The sequence below is a fragment of the Manacus vitellinus genome, unplaced genomic scaffold, assembly GCF_001715985.3.
Source record: "Manacus vitellinus isolate BGI_N305 unplaced genomic scaffold, ASM171598v3 scaffold_21_pilon, whole genome shotgun sequence".
NCBI lineage: Eukaryota > Metazoa > Chordata > Aves > Passeriformes > Pipridae > Manacus > Manacus vitellinus.
The window spans coordinates 13,452,094-13,471,464 of NW_021939546.1; the positions used below are offsets into that span (position 1 = coordinate 13,452,094).

At 48.0% G+C, this 19,371-nt stretch overlaps 1 protein-coding gene across 1 annotated transcript in view; it reads left to right on the forward strand.

The window, feature by feature from the left end:
* Positions 1-19,371, forward strand: part of ERI3 (ERI1 exoribonuclease family member 3) — a 119,106-nt gene that overhangs the window by 41,869 nt on the left and 57,866 nt on the right. The window lies entirely within an intron of this gene.

A 19,371-nucleotide genomic window follows, 5' to 3' on the forward strand; every position in this document is an offset into this window, starting at 1 on the left:
GTGCTTTATTTGGGTTCCTGTGCCTTTTTGTGGTAATTAGGGGTCTCAGTAAGTGAAATTTGCTTATAAACAGCTTGTTGTTCTTGTGGGCTTTTCTTTTGTTCTTTTATTTATTTATTGTTTTAAATGGAAGTATGACTGACAGGCTGAGCGGCCGCAGAAGGACAATTTGCATGATCTGTTCCGTCAAATAGGGTAGAACATGAACGTAACAAGGGATGCTGGCAGCACATTCCTGGCTGAACTTGTCAAAGGGTCTTGTATTTCCCTGCTGTCAGAGCAAATCTTTTGGCTGATTGCTGGTCCTTGGTAAATGAAATCTGAAAGCACATTGGGGCATTCTGCAGTTCAGTGACCATTAATGATCGCCATTTGAAGTTCACTAAACTTCCGGTGAATGGATAGCAGCTATATAACCAGCAGGTTGATGGCTGCAGAATAATAATACTTTAAAAAAAATCCCTATGTACTGTGATGTTTGCTAAGAAGTAGGTTGATCCAGCTCCTCCTCTGGACCTCTGGATGAATGACTTACGGCTCTTTCCCATAGTTCAAGGCTCCTGGATTTAGTGTGTGAGGAGCTGGGATTCTCCATAATGTGGATGTCCGGGCAAGTGGCTGTTCTTCAAGATGGGCATTCGTGTATTGCACATCAGCAAATACTTTGACACTAAGCTGAGGGCTGCTGAGCATCCATGAGGTCCCAAGCACAGAGCTAGAGGCAGGAGCAGGAGAGAAGCTGTTGCAGTGAAGTGTTCCCCTTCCCAGCTCTCTGAAGGTGTCACATATTGAGCATGTAGGATGGGGGCACATAGGTGGGGTTGTCCTCCTCTGCACATGTGTAACTTGGAAAGGAAAGCTTCAACCTCCTTCAGATCATGTGAGGAGGGGATGTGGGAGAGGAATGTTCATCTTCCTCCAATCCCTCTCATTCTTTAAAAAAATGAAGTTTTTCTGACGCTTCCGTATCTGATGCCCTCTGACACAGGGTGGCTTCAGGGACCCCACATCCCTCTGGGAAGTGAACCATGTTGCAGAGGAGAGCAGGGACATCTCCTGTCCTGTATTTAAGAGCTGCTTCTCCTGGGACCTGCTCTTACCCCGGGGCGAGGATCTTTCCATGCCACTCACTGCTTTCAGGTACTTGTGGGGCAACTGCCTGTATGTTTTCACAAGAGAGGATTTCCAGCTTAGATAACTAATTCTCTCCAAGCAGGCAGACCCAATGGAGCCTCAGTCTCTATTGAGCTCCCAGTGTGAGACAAATAAGAGTGGACAGGTAACTAGCCCCCCTGTTTGTCCCTGCATAGCTCAGGTGGCCCCTTTTTCCCTCCCTCTGGCGTGTTCCTGACTTGCAGGCTTAGTCTGCCTCTGACCTGATCCATGAAGTGAAGGTGTTGGGGGGGTGGAGTGTGAAACTGATGATTTCTAGGTCATGGATAATGCAGAGACTTGAATGTTTCAGATGTCAAGAAACCAGGCACGTGTGACAGCAGTTTTCTGCAGAAGGGCCCCCCCTGCATCTTCTGTCCCTCCTTTGGGTCTCTGCTTGTGAGCAGTGATAGCAAGAGGACCTTTCTGAATTAGGGAGCTCCTTCTGCAACTACCAGGCAATGCAAGAGTAGGATTACACACTGTACCTATATTTGTGTACCTATGTGTAGTGCAGTAGCAGGTTCCCTCTGCCCATGCACACACAACTTCAGGTCCTCTTTGTTTTATATCATTTTAAGAAACAGTCCTTGTCTGTATTCCCTGTGCCAGAGCGCGGGATGCTCTGGAGCTCAGCAGTCCTTCTTCTCTCACTGGTGAGACAGTCTCTCTCTCATGGTTCATTGGCCAATAAATTCCTTCCCTTGTCTCTGCTGTGCTGCAGGAGTAGTTGAGGCAAGAACCCTGTGCCTCCAGGCAGCTTTCACAATTTCCAAGACTTGCCTCTCAGGCAAGCTGAAGACAGGAACTGCCCCCGTGAGCTGCCACGCTTGTTTTGCCTCAGGCAAACCTTGTTGGATTGATCTGGCCGTGCAGGTGGTGGTGAGCTCCACACCTGATTGCTGCAATGGTGGCCACAGTGTCTTGGGATCTGTGAAAAAGCTTCTGTGGAAGAACAGAGGGGGAAAAAAACTGCCTGTGCACTTGACTGGGTTTGCTGAAGTTTTACCTTGCCCCATGCCCACCCCCCAGCCTGCTAATGCATCCCTTCCATCAAGCCTGATCGGTGTTTGCTGACATTTTTAATGTCACTGAGCGATCTTGTATCTCTAGTGAACTGTCAGTGTGGAGCTGACTCGGGGCAGAGAGTTTATCATGTTCTTCACTTCGATTAGCTCAGCCTTGTGGGAGGGCAGCAGAAAGCAGAGGAGGCTTTCTTTGAATGCTGCAACATTTCAGATATCCCCCTAAACCATCTCAATAGAAAGCCACCGTCCCATCTGCCAGTCCTCCTTAGGTACCTGTCATTTCGATTCGCAGAAGCCCCGGGGTTAGGACTGAGGTGCACAACCTAAGCTACATGAAGCTGGATGCTCAGGGTGGAAATAACAAAGAGTGCTTCATGTCAGGAGAGAGGGGCACTAGTGAAGTAATACGTGCAGAAAGCAGGAGGCCGTGGGTCAAGATTTATGCAGAAAGGAAAGCTGCTGCGGCTAACAAGCTACAACCAAGCTGCTGCCCCAAGAGTATCCTCAGGTAGCCTGGATAAGTTCATTAGTGCTTATTCTAACGCAAGGATCAGCTCTCATTTGTGCTCCCTCTGCTCTTTTGGGAGCCTCTGTGGTTTGTTGTTCCAGGTCCTGCTTGAGTTAGCAGCACGGTTGGTCCCGTGATGGATCCTCACCGCCAGGACCGGAGCCAGTGCTGTGTTAGGCTGAGGACGTGGTGCCTGCAATTGCAGGGTGACCAAGAGCCTGAGAATGGGAAACCCAGCAGGCAGCAGGAGTGTCAGCACCACCAGGCTGGGAGCACATCACGGAGAGGAGAGTGGTTTGGTGGAGGGAGGAGGAGGAGGAAGAAGAAGAAGAGTGAAGATAGATTTTCTAACAATGAGCTTGTGCAAGAAAAACATTAGAAGGACGATGAGGGTGTGAAAATGGCCAAACCAAAGGTCTAACCCAGATTGTCTCCATGCCAGAGGCCAGTAGCTGGTTACACCATGCAGGTGTAACAGGGAGAGCATGGCTCTAGTCAGCTTTCTCTGATTCCCAGCAATTGTCTCCTCAAGGATTGAGAGCTGGCAGCTGTCCCTAGACCACTGTGTTTAGCACCCACTGTTTTTACCACATCTGTCTACCAGAAACTTGTACATCCTTTTCTGAATCTGCTCATACTTTCAGTTTCTTCAGCATCCTGCAGCAATGACTTCTGCTATTTAATTATGCATCAATTATACTCTGTTTACTCAGATATTGTGTGAAGATGCAGGTCCCTTTGTTTCTTTTAAACTTACTGTCAGATCATTTTCTTGGGCCTAGGTCTTGCATAGTGTGATGGAACAAGTAAGTGTTTGTAGTTCTTCTCCATGCCACTCACTCATGATTTGAGACCTCTGCCATATTCTTGTTTAATTGTCCCTTCCAGCACAGCAAAACTTGTTGGAGGGCTGGCACAAAGGCACTTACAGGCTCTGTGACTCTAGAACTGGCTTGTGTAAGTTGTTTTTAACACTGTATACACTATCCTGATCTTCCATTTTTTCTCTGGATGTTATACTGTTAAAAGATAAGAGGAGCTGTTTATGTATCCACTAAGGGTTTGTTTTATTCCTTGTTTTTCAAATGATATTTTATTTATTTTTTAAAAAAGGACAATCTTCATACCCATCACAGAGCTGTCCCTTTCTCAGGACAGCTGTCCTGGCATGTTTGACCATCTTTGATTTCTGTTCACAGGGCACAGCGTGTCTTTAGATACAGGAATAGTTGTTGCTTTAGGAGTGACAGAACAGTGGTCCTAGTTTGACATCCTCCTGAAACCCAGGAGAGTTTTTATGAAAGGCAGGAGTGGAATGATGCGTGTGGAGAACTGCAGCTTTCCTTCTCTGGGCATGATGAAACTGAGTTGACAGAGCCTTTGGGAGCACAACGTGACCATGCTGGGGTGCCATGGCTTTGTGCAGAGCTGGCCTTTTCCAGGGCCAGTTTTTATTGATTTGTAGATATTCCTGGTTGGAAGCAAACTGTTAATACACATGCACAAATGTTTTAAGGTCACCTACTTGCATTGTGAAATCTGACAGAGGAAGCATGTAATAGGATGTTTTTGTTAATATTTGGCTACTAGAAATAAACATCTTAAACAAACAAAGATTTGCTAACAGCTTTCTGTCTCTCCTCTGAATTAACAATTCCTTCTGCCTTTGGGGTGGGAGGAGGAGCTCTGAGTGCTTCTCAGACACTTGGTGCTGAAGTGTCTTGAAGATGAAGATCATTGAAATGGGTACAGATGAGAAATGGTTTATGTTTTAACCCATATGCCTGGAAGTTGCTTTTGTGAGGTCTAACTTCTCGAAGACTTACAGTGATAGCTATCAATTGCCTGTTTATTGAGTTACTGGCTGCAGGGAATAAAATGCCTAGTAAGGTTAGAAATGCCAGAGGAGGACTCCTCAGGCAGAGTGCTTCATGGCTAAAGCAGCAAGCACATGAATAGATGTTGCCTGTGAACTGTGAAGAGCTGCTCTTACACCCACGGTGCCCAGTGCTTTGCTGGTTTGCAGCAGGGGTGCGCGTTCTGAGACTCTGTCACACCTTCCCTTCAAGGGGACCTGGCCTTGCCTGGCTCCTCACCCCTTCTATGGAACTCTTGGCTTTGGGAAATCGCTCTCAGAAGGCAGGAATGGGAGAGGTTGTGAAAGGCAACACAAGGAAAAGCACAACTCTGGGGTTAAGGGGAGTATCTCTTTCACGAAGATGAGGAAAGAAAAGTGTCTGTGCAATAGCACTGGTTCGAAGGAAATGGAAGGAATTGCTAATAACAGCCAAATGACTGTGTTTAATAAATACTTTGCTCTGTATTTACGGAAAGGCAGATGTTGCCATATTGCTGAGCAAGAGGTTTGTTGTTACAGTGCAGTTTTCTGATAAAGTTAAGTGGTGACTTTTGGTTGGCATTTTGCATAGCGGGTTTACAGGAGTTTTAAAGAGCTGGCTGAGACACCTTGGACTATAAATAAGTCTTTGAACATGGGGGAAGTTCTAGAGGACTGGAAGAAAGCTAATGTTGTACCAGTAATTTAGAAGGGCAAATGGGATGACCGATGAAGTAATTATAGCCCTATCATCTTGACATTAATTCTGGGCAAAGTAATGAAAAGCCAGATATCATAGTTGATTAATAAAGAATGAAAAGAGGGTAATATAATGCCAATCAATGTGGATTTATGGAAACTAGATCTTTTTCAAACTAACTTGATATTTTTTTTATGAGAATACATGTTTGGTTGATAAAGGTAACCATGTCAATGTAATATACTTCTGGAAGGCATTTGACTTGGTACCTTATGACATTTTGATTAAGAAACAAGAGTGATACAAAATCAACATGGCACACATTACATTGATTAAGAAAGAGCAAACTGACAGCTCCTAGCATTTAATTGTAAATGGATAATCATCATGGAGTGCATGTCTTCCTAGTGGGGTCCCACAGGGATCTATTTCTAAGACCTCTTGTATTTAACACTTTTATCAATGCCCTGAAAGACAACATAAAAATCATTTTCGATAACGTGTGCAGATAGTGCATCCACGAGGCAGCTGCTGTTGGATTTATAAACAGGCAGTGGTGAGTGGGAGCAGAGGGACTGGATCATTTCTTTCTTTGGGACTGGTTTGATCAGTGTAGGATGCTGGGTCCCATCACAGCATTAGAAAGAATTCTGGAAACTTGACGATTGGACAAGAACTGCAAGACCCACGGGAACACTCGCCATGCAGTAAAGACCCTGGGAGCCATTTAGGGTGCCAGAGAGAAGGGTAAGGGAGACTTGGCTGTAGTCCCTAAATATCTGAAGGGGATAAATAGATAAATATCTAAATATCCAAGATGTGGCAAGAGATTCCTTCCCTCTAGCAGACAAAAGCGTAAGCAGTTCCAGTTCCTGGAAGCCAAAGCAAGGTAATTCAGGTGCAGATCTTTATGGTGTGAGGTAATTAACCATTGGAACAACTTACCAAGGGCTGTGGTGGATTCTCCATCTTGGGAGGGAGGGCTTTTTCCTAAAAACATCAGCTCTGGTTCAGACAGGATTTTGGGGCAGTCTCCTGGCTCAGTCAGGCCAGCCGATCGCGGCGGTTTCTTCTGCCGTGGTGATCTTTGACTGTCCGTCTCTGCACAGCTCTGGCCGCTCTGTTCCCTTGCGGTGAGAGCGCTCCCGAGGGCTCCTGACTTGGGGGAGCACAGGCAGCACGGACACCACGAGGCTGGGGATGGAAGGGATGGCATCCCGGGGAATGCGGCACCTCTGGAAGGGGCAGGGGAGCCCTCCTGCTCCGGGGCTGGAGCACGGCAGCCATCCACGACTTCGCCTTTAAATCTGTCGTGCAGCTGTCTGAACTCTGAAATTTCTTTCACTCTCTCCCTCGCCTTGTTAACATGTGTTGCCTTTGGGGTAATCAGGGAAAAAATATTATGTCCTTTTACAATTACCAGGTTTTGGAATATTAAAATGTCTCTCTGCATCGGCAGTGTTATTTTGATTGGTATTCTAACCTTTGACTAGCCCATAAAGCGAGCCGCTCTTCAAGCCAATATTGCAGGACTGAAATTTAATTCCGAAATGATTCCAGATAATAGGGAGACAGATAATATATGCATGAAGGATATTATGTTTGGACTAAATGCAGCAGGGCCAGGGCTTGGGAGTTGAATAATAGCCCAGAGTGAGTTATAATCTGTGGGACAGAAATACCTTACTGTCAGGGCCAGGAGAGGAACTCTTAAATCAAAGGGAGGGAGATGAGGAGGGAGTCGAGGATAGTCATCTCAAAGGGAAAGGGCATCCAGGAGAGGCCTTAAAGGAGCAGCCCTCTCTGTCCTTCTGCAGAGGGACCTGTCCTTCCTTTCTTATTTAACAAGGAGTGCTGAGTAAAAATACATTTCCAAGGAAAACCAGTAGGCAGGAAAGTCTGGAAGTTCTTGGCAGTCTTTTTCCTTTTCTCCTCCTGGACTCATTAGAAGAGAGTACAGGATAGGTTGGTGCCTCAGTTTCCCTAGGGGGTTGTAACCAGATGGACCAAGGGGTTGTGGATGTGGTGGGTTTGCAAGGTATTGTGCTAATGTAATGCGGAGTAACCATCAGGGTTGGTTTCAAGATCCACTTTCACATAAAACAAAGGAAGCAGAGGCACAGCATGTGAGCTGCATGGACAGTAGTTGTTTTTCAGGGCTCTGCCCTTGACCTTCTCAGCCTGGGACTCACTGCCAGGCAGGGCTGTCTGCCTCCCTCAGAGCTGCTGCCCAGGCTGGTGACTGAAGACCCAGAACAGGAGTATCTTATGTGACAGCTGAGGTACAAATTCAGTGTCTTTTAAATACTGGAGGCTTTAAGAAGCACCACCTCCCTCTGGACTTTCTGTTCTGGGGAAGGAAACTTGAGGGGTTTGCTATTTACTCCTCTGCAAGTGGCACTTTGTGCTTTGCCAGCAGCTTCCAAGTGTGATGGAGCAGTCAGCAGGATGCTTTGCACTCTGCAGTAGCTCAGTACTATAACTTTAACCTGCTGGGCAAAGCATTGGGAGTTTTCTGTAGCTAGACTTCGCAGAGCATTGCAGATGGCTGTGCTACCAGCTGTCCTGGGAGGAGGGGAACTGAGCAAGTGGAGATGGAGAATGATCTCTGCTACTGGGGTGACACAAACCCATGTCGATATAACAGGCTTTGGCTCAGTGGCACAAGCTTATAGTTTCAAAGTAATGATCCCAGCCTTGCATTTCATTTCCTTTTCTTGCAGCCTCGGGAGCTGGTTGTGCTACAGCTGAGAAGGGCTCTAGATGAAGCCTGGAGGCTTCACTGGTTTTGGATGACTTGAGTGATAACATACATGCCCATCCCAGAAGGGCAGAAATGAGCAGTGTCCATTTTCACTTAGATCAAATGGTTTTGTGTGTTTCCTGTTCCTTTGGTTTTTTGTTGATTTTATTTTTTAATAGCATCCTAAAAGCACAGGAGCAATTTTCTGTAGAACATGTGTCTGTACAGGTTGTTTGGAGCAGACAGAACGATGTGATCCCCAGAGGGTTAATGTAAGTTTTTGGCTTTGGTTCACTAGAGAGTAGCTAAGTTTCCTGGCTTGCAAAATAGTTTGGTGATTCCTTTGGTCATAAACCCCACAACTGTGTGAAAAAGCACCCTTCTTTCTGCCAAACTCTTGCCAAGCAGAAGGCTGTGGGCTGGGCACATGCACCCTCTTCCTTGCTCACTGGCATTTAGGCTCTGCTGTGTGGGTAAAGATAGCCTCTGACAAGGTCCTGTTACATGGAAGGGGACGTGCAAATATTTTGGTCCTATTAACAACAAGCTCTTCCTGTAACTTCCTTCCATCCATCTCTCCTTCCGTAGCTATCCTGCACGTGTTTATCTCATGGATCTCACAGACAGGTCAACTTCTTTACCATCAGGGGTTACTGTTTTGCAGCCTGGTTTTAGCCTTTGGAACAAACCAGTTTTGCCTACTTCATTCAGGGAGGACTTGGCACAGGTGGAAAACCCAGGAGGGAACAGAAGAAGGGTCAGAGAATAGGAAGATGTAACCTCCAGAATAAGACTGAGGTATCTGGGATATTCAGCCTAGGGAAGACTAAGCAGAAATCATTTTTGAGGAATGAAAATGCTCAGAGGAAAGGAAAAGTTTATTCTGGCTGGTTGTGGTGGGGTGGTTCTTGGTCATGTCCTTACCTGCTGCATGGAGATCAGTAAACAGTCTCTGTGAATGGGAGCAGGGATATGGGACCTTTAACTCTTGGGAGTTTAAAATAGCCTTGTGGGGATGGTTTGAGCAGAGCTGGACCTGCCTTGAAGCACTTCTCCCTTCCAGCCTACCCTGTGTGCTGTGACTTCCTTTGCCCCTGTACTTGGACACAGGCTGCCTGCTTTCCTTGGAACACATGACTGCAATACAGAGGACGTGAGCAAGGAAAGAAGGAGTGGTTGCTTTGAGTGCCACATCCAGTCTCCACTCCTCTCCTGATGCTGTCTGCCCAGGTCCCAGATGTTTGTACTGGGAAAGTCCCAAGATAGACTTTATTACTTGGCAGGGCCTTTGGGCTCCAGCAAGGACCTGGGACTCCTGGTGCCACATGTGATAGAGAGGGCTCTTGAATAGGGCTGGAAGAGAAGAGAAACCTAGGAGCACAATTATCTTCCTTGTCCCCATGCAGCCTGAAGCTACTGGACAAAGCAGAGAGTAGAATTTGTTGCCTTTGGGCTTTTTTTAACCAGGGCAAAAGCTTTGCCTTCTAGATGAAATTCTAAGCAGCAGTTTGCTGAGCGCGCTGCAATGGTCAATTTACCAAAGCATCCTTGTCTATGCAAGTGGTTGGAGGCAGGTTGGCATTTGTGGTTCTTCCTCATGCACATCGCTGTTGCTGCAGGCAAAAGACAGAGAAGCAGCTGCTCAGACCTTGCGTGCTGCTCTTCCTGCTGAGTGCCATATTGCTCAGCTGCACCTCGCTGTGCCCGTGCTGGGGGACTTGGAACATCTGTCCCCTGCACTGGGGAGCCTCCTGGTTCCCATCTGGCTGTGTGTGCACTGCTGCTGAGGTTAAATATACTGCTTAGACCTTTGCTCCATGAGTCTGGTTGCTGCTTGCAGGTTGAGGAAGGAGCCACACTGGCAGTCCCAGTCCTGCCTTTTTATGGGGGAGTGTGGTGTAGGTGCCAAGGACAGAGTTTTGGAGAGACCTTGCATCCAGACTTGCCCTGTAATATGCCCTTAGCATAGCAGCATAGGAGCAAGCCAAGGGAACCACAAAGGTGGTCAAAATTAGGCCCTCAATCTCCCAGCGAGCTGGATGTCAGTCTGGCACAGGTCTGGAATTTCACCTGCATGCAGGGCCACCTACGGGCACTGGTGCTGTTGGCAGAAGCTGGAGGCCTCCAGTCTCACCTGCCTGTTTATGTGAAGGTCTGGGACAGCCTGCATTTCCTTATGTCTCAACTACTGAGGTCAGCTGGAGGGGCTGGAGCCTTCCGTGTGCCCTGGTATTGTGAGAGGGAAGCCTGACCCCGGGCCTGACACAGCTCCCTGCAGTCAATACCAGAGCAAGGGAAGAGGAGAAGGGATTAGAGGCAGAGCATGTTTTACAATAATCCTGCAACGTGTGCTGCATTCCAGGCCAGGAGGAGCTGGGAGTTGAAGGCAGTGCATGAAAGATGGCCTTTCCTAGAGTCCCATGGGACAGGCAAGGGGCAAAGCATCCCTGCATCTCAGCCCTTCAGCTGGACCTTTACTTGGGTACCAGCATAGCTGCCTAGTGGCTGGGAAAGGAGCTGTGTCATCTTTTCTCCGTGTTTAAAAGACAGGAGCTCCATGTAGGAGCATGAAAATGGGCCTGTGCAATTCTCCAGGAAGGCATGAGGGGTTAATCAGATTTTCTGCCCTTGAGGATTATAACATTAACTGGTTTAGTCCTCATTGTCCTACCAAGGCAGCATGGCTACAAATGGGAGAGTGACAGCTTGCCATCTCCACCAGCAACAGCAGGCTGGTTTGTGGTAGCCATTGGCTTACCTGTAAGTGGAAAGAACTTTTCTTTTTTTTTTTGTATGAGGTGTCTCTGGTGCCCTGTGCCAAGTGTGATGCACTGTTTTGCTCAGAGGGTTGGGACTTTGCTACTGCTGTCTTGGAGAGAGCTTGGGAAAGTGTGGGTGTGCAGCCTCTGCCCCATTGCACAGAGGCATACTGGAGCTTGGCTTTTGCTTCTCATGGGCTCGATATAAAGTGGCAAGAGATGATGAGCAGGGAGATGGGAGATACAGTAGTGGAATTTGTATATTAATAACTTACAGTACTTCACACTCATTAAATTAATTAATTAAATCCCTCAGAACCCCAAGGCTACTAAGCAAGTTGATTTCAGAGTTAGGATTAAAAGTCTCCTGTCACCCTTCCCCCATGCTGTCACAGCACTTCTGGCTCCATCCTGGCTTTTGCTCTCTTGCAGGTTTCCTTGCTTGAACTCTTTGCCTGCAGCCCTAGGGTTGGACCTATCAGAGTGGCTTTCTAAGAACTGTCTGGAAAGTCTACAGATATAGTTTGCTTTTGTTTAGAAAACAGCCTGTCTTTTGCCCTCGTCTGCGCATAAACTTCTCCTGTTTTGTGGCCTGCTGGGGAGGGCATTTCTCATCACGCTGAAGCATGTGCCCAGTCAGGGTCTATCTCACAGTGGCTGGTTTTCCCAGTTGCCTGGGCATTGTCTCCTGCAGACCATGACCATCTTCTCCTTGGTTGCTCTGACATGAATGTTGCTGCCATCTTTATAGGGCATTGAAGCTCTTGAGCAAATGGCCGTCCTGAAGTGATGGTCTGGTTTGCTGCACTGCAGCCTTCCCACGCTTGCTCAGTACCCATCAAGTTCTCAGCAGTGCCCTTCTGGGTGTCAGTGGGTAGTGGGGAGGCAGGATGCTTTTATTTGCTGACAACGTGCACCTTCCCTTCCTTGTGTTCAATCTTGTGTTACAAAAGCTCGTAATGATGTTGTTTGATGTTTTCTTGGACATCCTATCCACAGGTGAATGTGCAGGTCTCTCTCATGGCTGATGGATCAGCTCCACACCCCTCGCCTTTCTCTGAGTCAGGATACTTTGGCATTCCTGCACTGCACTGAGAATACCTTAAAGCCAGTGACTTCCATTAAGCCATGCAGGATGGAGTGCATCTGAGCTGTTTTCTCTCCTGCAAGCAGTGGTTGACACCCCAATGGGTTTAAGTGGTGTGGAGATGGAACCTCAGCATGCTGTTCTACCAGCACTGCTCCTGCATGCATCCTGCAGATGCATTTTTAAACAAACTGTAGTTATTCGGTGTATGGTTTTGTGCCAGCTTCAGGAAAACCTGTTCTCTGTGCTCTCCCAGTGTGTTAAGCTCTGTCAACCTGGCTCTGATTGATGCCATTAATATTTTAGAGATCATTTAGGATCTCTGCCTTGGCTGTGCTCCTCACTCAGGGAAGAGCTGTCCTGTGTGGATACCTGCAGTTGCCAGAGGAGTGTGCTTGCTGTCTGACAGTGTGTTTTGGAGGAGGCAGGTCTGCAGCTTAGCAGGACCACCAGGACTAATGGTAGCACAAAATCTTCAAAGAGCTAATCGCTAGCCTCCAGCAGGTCCAGGCTGGGCCTTTCTTTCTGTAGGTGAGGGTCTGAGACATTCTCTTCTGTTCTTGCCTTTTGGCACCAACTGCAAGGTCCTTGGCCAAGGACTTTGCTGTGGAGAGGTGTCCCCATACCTCTGCTCAGCCCTTTCAGTTACTGGAACTGGCCTTAGTGGAATTGCCAGACCAAAACCAGCTCTGTGTCTCTCCTGTGCTTTGGGTCTCCCTTTGCCATTGTACCATGTATGATTTGACCACATGGGGTTGGTTCTGCTGCACCATTTCTTGCCTATGGGGACAGTCAGTGCCAGTGAGGAGGTGACTGACATCCTCCACTGGTGCTCTGCCACACGCAGTTTCCAGCTGCCTGCCAGGAGCTGCACATGGACCCATCCTGCGTCTCCTTACCTTGCACCTTGCTCTCGATCTGCTCTAAGCAGTGGAGCTGCATGGCTATTCCTCTCAGTGCAGGAGAGCTCTGGTGATACATTCCTTGCTCAGCCTTCCCCATGGGGCCCAGCTAAATCCTGCTGCGGGAATGGGGCTGATGTGCTGTGGAGACAGGGGCTCCGACAGATCCAGGAGACAGTGAAGCCATGTGACTGAATACCAGACTGTGTTTGCTCTGCCTAATTATCAAAAGTATGAGTTTGTTCTGCTAGGTGCACATTATGCCTTTATTGTGGTGTAATTATGCCAGCTGCCTATGTTTAGTGTCATAAAAAGGAATAAAATGCCCATTACCCGCCTAAAGAATTCTTCTTGTGGGTTTTTTTTATTTTTATTGCTCTGGAGTACACAGTGGGGATATCTTTGATCGGCAATTCTCCATGCAAAATAGCTAGTGAAATACTGTGCCTTTCGGAGAGCTCCTCCAACCAGCAGCCTGCAGAGGCAGCTGGCCCACCAGCCTCACCTGGCGCTGCCTCTGCTGCTTTACTGCCAGCCCGATCTGGTGGTCAAGATGGTGAAGCCACCCCAGTGCCTTCCTCTGCGGGAGCTCGACTGCTTTCCAGCAGCATTTCCCTGATGCCACCCAGGTCCCAAAGCTCTCTAGCCAACACAGCAGGAGAGGTGCGGATGCTTTCCAAGCCTGGGAAAAGATGCAACCTCTCTACCTGCTGAGCTTTTCAGGAAGACACAACGCCATCTGGGTCTGGCTGAGGTGTTTTGGGGGCAGAATGACGTGTTAAGGAGTCCCATGCCCAGGGGAAGCACTGAAGGCTGTCAAGGGAGCAGCGCAGAGCAATGTGCGGGTGGGAGCCGCGTTCTCCTTGCCCTGCCTTGTCTGGAGTACCAAAAACACAAGCCAGATGGCATGAACCTGCCAAAGGCCTGGTGGTGCTCTTGTAAGAGCAGGGATGCTAAACCCTAGCCAGCCCACGGCCCCTGCACTTGGGTTTTGACTGCTTTGGGGTTTCTTGTGGCATCTAAATACCTAAGGCCACGTTTCCGTGGTGCTGAGAGATGCCTCGAAGGAGCCACGTCCTCCAAGAGCTGAGGTTCTGTGCAAACATCAATTACTGAAACACATACCCTGCCAGGAAAGAGCAGCGGGGGGCTTGCTTTGTGTGTGTAAATCCTAGGGGCATTTTGGTGATATTAAGTAATTTCTGATGGAAAAAAAAATACAGAAACCCACATATCGAAATCCCACATCTTTAGAGGTTGTTAAAAGCTGCCTCTCCGCCTTTCCTTCTAGTCGTTTCAGTCTCTAATTGGAAACTGACTTTATTAGCCTCATTAGGAGTGGTTAGTGCTGGCTATAGATAGCTCTTAAATATATGGTTTCGGTGGATGGTAAATCTGTTGGATTAGTTGGTTTATTTTTCAACTCGATGATATTTTCAGCAGGTCCCTGGCCCCCCCAGCCCAGCTGTGCCACAGATACCTCGCGCAACGTCCCTTTTAATTCCCTCCACTTATTTTTTACGTCAGGTGTTCCTTGAAGTGGCCTTCACAGCTCTCCACCCTTTCAGCCGACGACTACGTCAGGGGAAGATGGACTTGTGCCTCCCCGCAGCTTCATTGCATATGCACACGCCGTCTGCCCCGGCGGCACGATTGCCTTGGTGAAGAATCCAAGGGGCTGCTGATAGCAATCATTGATTAAGAGGGTAATTGTCCTGAAAATTCAGATTGATCAAAAGGCAGAAATGATAACTTGTGTAACTGTGTTTAAAACCACGTCCTGTCAATAGGGGAGACTGAGACGTGGCGAGCAGAAAGCAGAGAGAATTGGATGTGCGCGCGGTGAGTGTGCCTGTGGTTCGGGGAGGAGGGGGAGCCATTCTTCCTTGGGGTCCGTAGCAGGATGTTTCTTGTCACTGACGCTGGGCTATTGGAGATTCAATCACTTTTATCTTCCCCTCTCTCTCAATCCAAATGCCTTTTCATATTAGAAAATTAGAATCAGCTCTGCTCATGCAAGATTTATTAGTTCTGCTGAGCAATACCACAGAAGAGTAAATGATGTCGCATTTCAGGGGCTTTTTACACATTATGACCAAACTTGCAACTTCTTAAGTATTTTTCCATTGAGCCACTGCAGGATGTGAAAGGGATGGGGAGACAAACTTCTCTCCGGAAATAGTTCTGCACCAGTCCAGATGTCTTTTCTTTATTATAGGAATGATTGGATTTGGTTTCTAATACAGATCGTTTCTTTGGGCTCAGTTTCTGTGCTTATTGCTCTGGAAATCAAACTTTAGGAATTGAGCCTGTTTATCACAGTTTTTTCTTGGTTTCCTTTGTAGAAACACTCTTCAATGCTCAAATATGTGTCTTTGGAGCTCTACTGCTAGCTGGCACTCATTTACATCTGAAGAAGACAAATCTTGTTTCCTGCTCAGTTTTTTTCCCTTGTGTTTTGCACTGGGTGGCTGCTTTTTTAAATGCCTTCTGACCTTGTGTTGTACACAGCTCATGTTTTGCGTAGTGATGGTCCTTTGGTCTTCAGGCAGTAGACGCTAAAGCTCTTTAAAGACATGAATGAATTTGGGGTCATAAAACTCAATAGATGGGGATACTGAGGCATGGGGTTGGATGATTTTCCTGTGAATCCATATCAGAGACTGAAACAGAAATTAGGTCTCATCTCTCTTGCCTCTGGACTTCAGCCACAAGGCTTGTTTGTGAGGCTTTTCACTTTCAAATTGCTTTGCAGGCATTAAATCCGTGCAGCATCCTCATGGGCTGGCTGCACAGGAGGGTCACTCAGCTGCAAGAGTCAGAATGACCGGTTGTTGGGAGCTTCTGCCTGAGCTGCTGTTCAGTTTTTCTCCCCATCTCAAAAATTAAAAGTATTTGATTCATAGTATTTCACTGATGCTACACAAATCCCTGGTGCTCTGCAACTCTCCGCTCCTCTCACAATGGGCATTGTGTATGTAGCCCCCATACGAAAATGGCTGTTGTCAGTTCTGGTTTGGAATATTCCTGGAAGGGAGCAAATTTTTCTCCAGCTATCATCATTTGGGAAAGTAGACAGCATCACACAGGGATGCTGATACCACTACTCAGTGTCTCACGCTAAAACCAGCATTGAACAACAGAAGCTGGAATCAAGTTGTAGAAGGGAATAGTTCATTCATAGCTTCATCTGCTGTCATCATGCAGTGGAGCCCAGCACCTGCTGCTGGGCTTCTGCCAGTCTTTTGTCTGTTTGGGTCTGACTTTTCCTTGACATGGCTGAGCTGCTGGGAGGATTGCAGTGCAGACAGGGTGGAGCAGAGGTTGGGGCAACCTCATGATCCTTTCTCTCACCTACCAGCATAGCCAACATGGGGCATCTGCATGGCTCATCATTGTGGGCTCCAGATGCTCAGCATCGTCCTCTGCTTGGCAGGTTTAAAGGGACGTAATTAACAAGCAGTGCTAATTACATTTAAAAGAACACCATACTTGGACCTGTCCAAGTGCCAGTCTAACTTGGCGCAAAGTTTTGCCGTTCATCTTCGCAAAAGGTGTTTCTGAAGAGCTGCTTAAAACTGTGGCTGGCTGGCAGGGAGGTTTCTCATCAAGTGTCGGTGCTTGGGAGGCAGATACACTTGACAAGCAGAAGGACTTGACTTTTCCCCCTTCCATGTACAAGCACTATGTATTATTCAAGGTCTTCTTAAGTCAATGCTGGGTTATTAAGCGGTCGCTTCTCTGCATGTTAAATTTGCCTACTAATTTCAAGGCTCTGGAAGAGGACTGCGGGTATGAGTTTGCACGGTATTTTCTTTCACTCCATTAGTCTCTGAACACCCATGTGTGCAGTCTGGGGCTCTTGCACCCCCTTGCCTTGGGTTCAGATGTTGCAGTGCTGCCTGCACACCAGCTGCATGGGGAGGTGAGGTCCAGGTTATTGACTTAATGTTCCCATTTCCAGATAGTCACTGATGGTGGGGAGAGCAGGGATAGGGCCAGAGCAATAAAAGTCTTGGTGAACCTTGAGGGACCAGACAAGACCCCCACAAACCACCTCCTAAGGACTAGGAATGCTACAGTCTCAGTTGTCACTAGAGAAAGATAGAGTGGTGTCCAGGTGTGAGGCAGGCATTGTATACAGCCCAGGAGGGGTTTGATCCATGACATAGGTGCTGTCTGCCTCCCCTTGGCTCCTGCTCTGTTTGCAGGCTGATGTAATGAGTTATTTGTAGCTGATTTGGAGACAGCCTCTGTGTCTTGGGACTCTCCCTGTCCTATCCCCCAGCCAGACTTCCATGCTCCAGTCTCCTCTCTCCACGAGCTCTGGCAGTGCTGCCTGTGGTAGGCAAGGCACGTGGGCCAGCCTCGCCTGCACGTTCCAGGAATCACGTCAGCTGTCATTACTTACATTACCTTGATTGGAAACAGTCAGTTATGTCACCGTCCATCATCGTGTCTCTCCCAGGAGACGCTGAGGAAGGAGGAGAGGAGCAGGAATTATAAAGCGCTTCTGTGGTGCTCCACCAATCCCGCTGCTCCGTTGGCTGAACATCTGTCATCAGGCAGATTGAAGAGAAGGTGCGTTGTCTGATTGATCTTCCCATTGTAGCTCCACAGGGAGGAGCCTTCTGCAACATTGGGACTGCCCCATGGGAAGAGCACTGGGGACTTTTGTGGAGTTTAACATGAAGGGAATGATGCTGCTGCCTGGATAGCTCTGTAAGGTATCACAGCTGGGGTTGCAGGATGGGCTCTCCTGACTGAGGGCTGCTTTGACCCAGGTAGAGTTACCAAAACTGTCTCCAGTACAAGTGAGTCAGAGCTTGGACTTGCACGCTGTCTCCAAGTGTGACTGCATAGGATTCCTGGCCATATCTCAGGTGGGAGTCCATCCTCCCTTTGGCTGGGAGCTCCAAATTCCCCTAATGAGAATGAGATCTGGCTTTTGATGAAGGAAGCTTCTTATTTCTAATGGAAAATTATCTGGAAAGTTTCCAGCCCTCTCTGCCCCAATTGATTTGGGAGTTTGGCTCCAGTTCCAGCCGTTGGTCTCTTTGATTCTGGTCCCCCTGACAGGCTGGGGACAACATGTGGCAGTAGCTGTGTCCACCTCTGGTGGCAGAGCCCATGGTGCCTTGTGTGGTGAGGAGAACACTTCATCTGTCCAGCAGCCTCCTGTGAATAAGTTTGTAACTGAACTCAGGATGGGTTTGAGAGGGTTAGGAGAAACAGGAGCTCCATGGCTGTAGCCAGGAGGTGCTCCAGGGCTGTAAGGCTGCATTCCTCAAGGCTTGTGTGACAAGGTCTGTCAAGGCTGAAAGCAAGACCAGTTTGAGAAGCACGTGTAGCCTAGCAGGACACAATGGGAGGTGAGGAAGGCAGTAGTGCCTGCCTCCTTGTGTTTCATGCTATGTGTGTATTGGTCCTGGCACTCTGAGAGAAATGCTACCTGTCAACCACAGTGCTCACATTTTAACTTTTGTTGGCTGGGCAGAGAGCAAGGGTGGTTTGACAACAGCTGGACCGCAGTATGTGGGTGTTCAACCCAGCTTGGGACCTGGCAGTGCCTCTCCAGAGATCAAGCAGCTGGAGGGGAGGAAAGCCAGGACAGGAGAGGTCTGCAGCCAGAATCCGAAGAAGGGAAGAAAAAGAAGTTTCATGATTCTGTGTTTCTCCTTGGTGAGTAGGTGATAGGTGGCTGAAGCAACCTGGTCTCAGCCAGTGCAAGGTATCTTGTGCAAGTACAGCCAGCAAGGTCTGACCTGTAATCCATCCTGTCATTTAAAGAACTTGCACTGTACAGAAGTGATGCTTTCTGTGTGCCAGGGACATTGCTGCAGTTACTCTTAGCTGAGTTTGAAGAGCTCTTGTTGTCCCCAGCTTTAGGTGCAGGTGGTGTTGTGCTGCTTGGCCCAGGTGCGTGGAGCTTGCTAGGCAAAGAAAAGATTGCAGAGTGTTGTTCTAGAGGAAGGGTGGGTTTCCATAGTGGGCGGATAGCTAGTGAAGTAAATAGGTGCTATAAACATGTTCAGAGCATCTCCGTGTGAAGAACCCAGCACAGCCTTTCTGAGTGAATAGAAAGAGAGCCCGGATTCAGTTCATATGTCTGTTTTCATTTCTTTTCTTCTTCTGGTCAACTGTGGCTGTAGATAAGAGTTTTCTATTTGAAGTTCAGAAGGGAAGGGAAATCCATTGTTAGAAGGGGAGACTTTCTTTTTGCTTGATATCTATCTCCAACGACACAGCGGAGAAGGAAAAGATTTGCTATGATAAAGGTAGCTTTAAGGAGGAAAAAAAAAAAGTCACATTGAGTGTTGCTTTTCTCTGTACTTCAAAGCCTGGGGTAATATGGAACAGTGTAAAAGAAGAGAGAATAAAAAACCCAACCTAGCCCAGCCTCTGCACAGGGGCTGAGAGTGCCATAATAGAGCACCATCCCGGCCAGAAATCCAGCGCTCTTCCCAACCTGTTCATCTGGGCTTGGCATGGTGGTGTTTGGTGTGCACAGCACCTGCCAGGAGTCCATGGGGATGGGCTGCAAGGGGGCTGGATGCTCCATGTGGGGGGAGCAGAGGAAACGTTTTGCAGGTGTGCATCCTGTGGAAGGAGTGAGCCACGGGAAGTCACTCACTGGAAAGAAAATCAGGCAAGT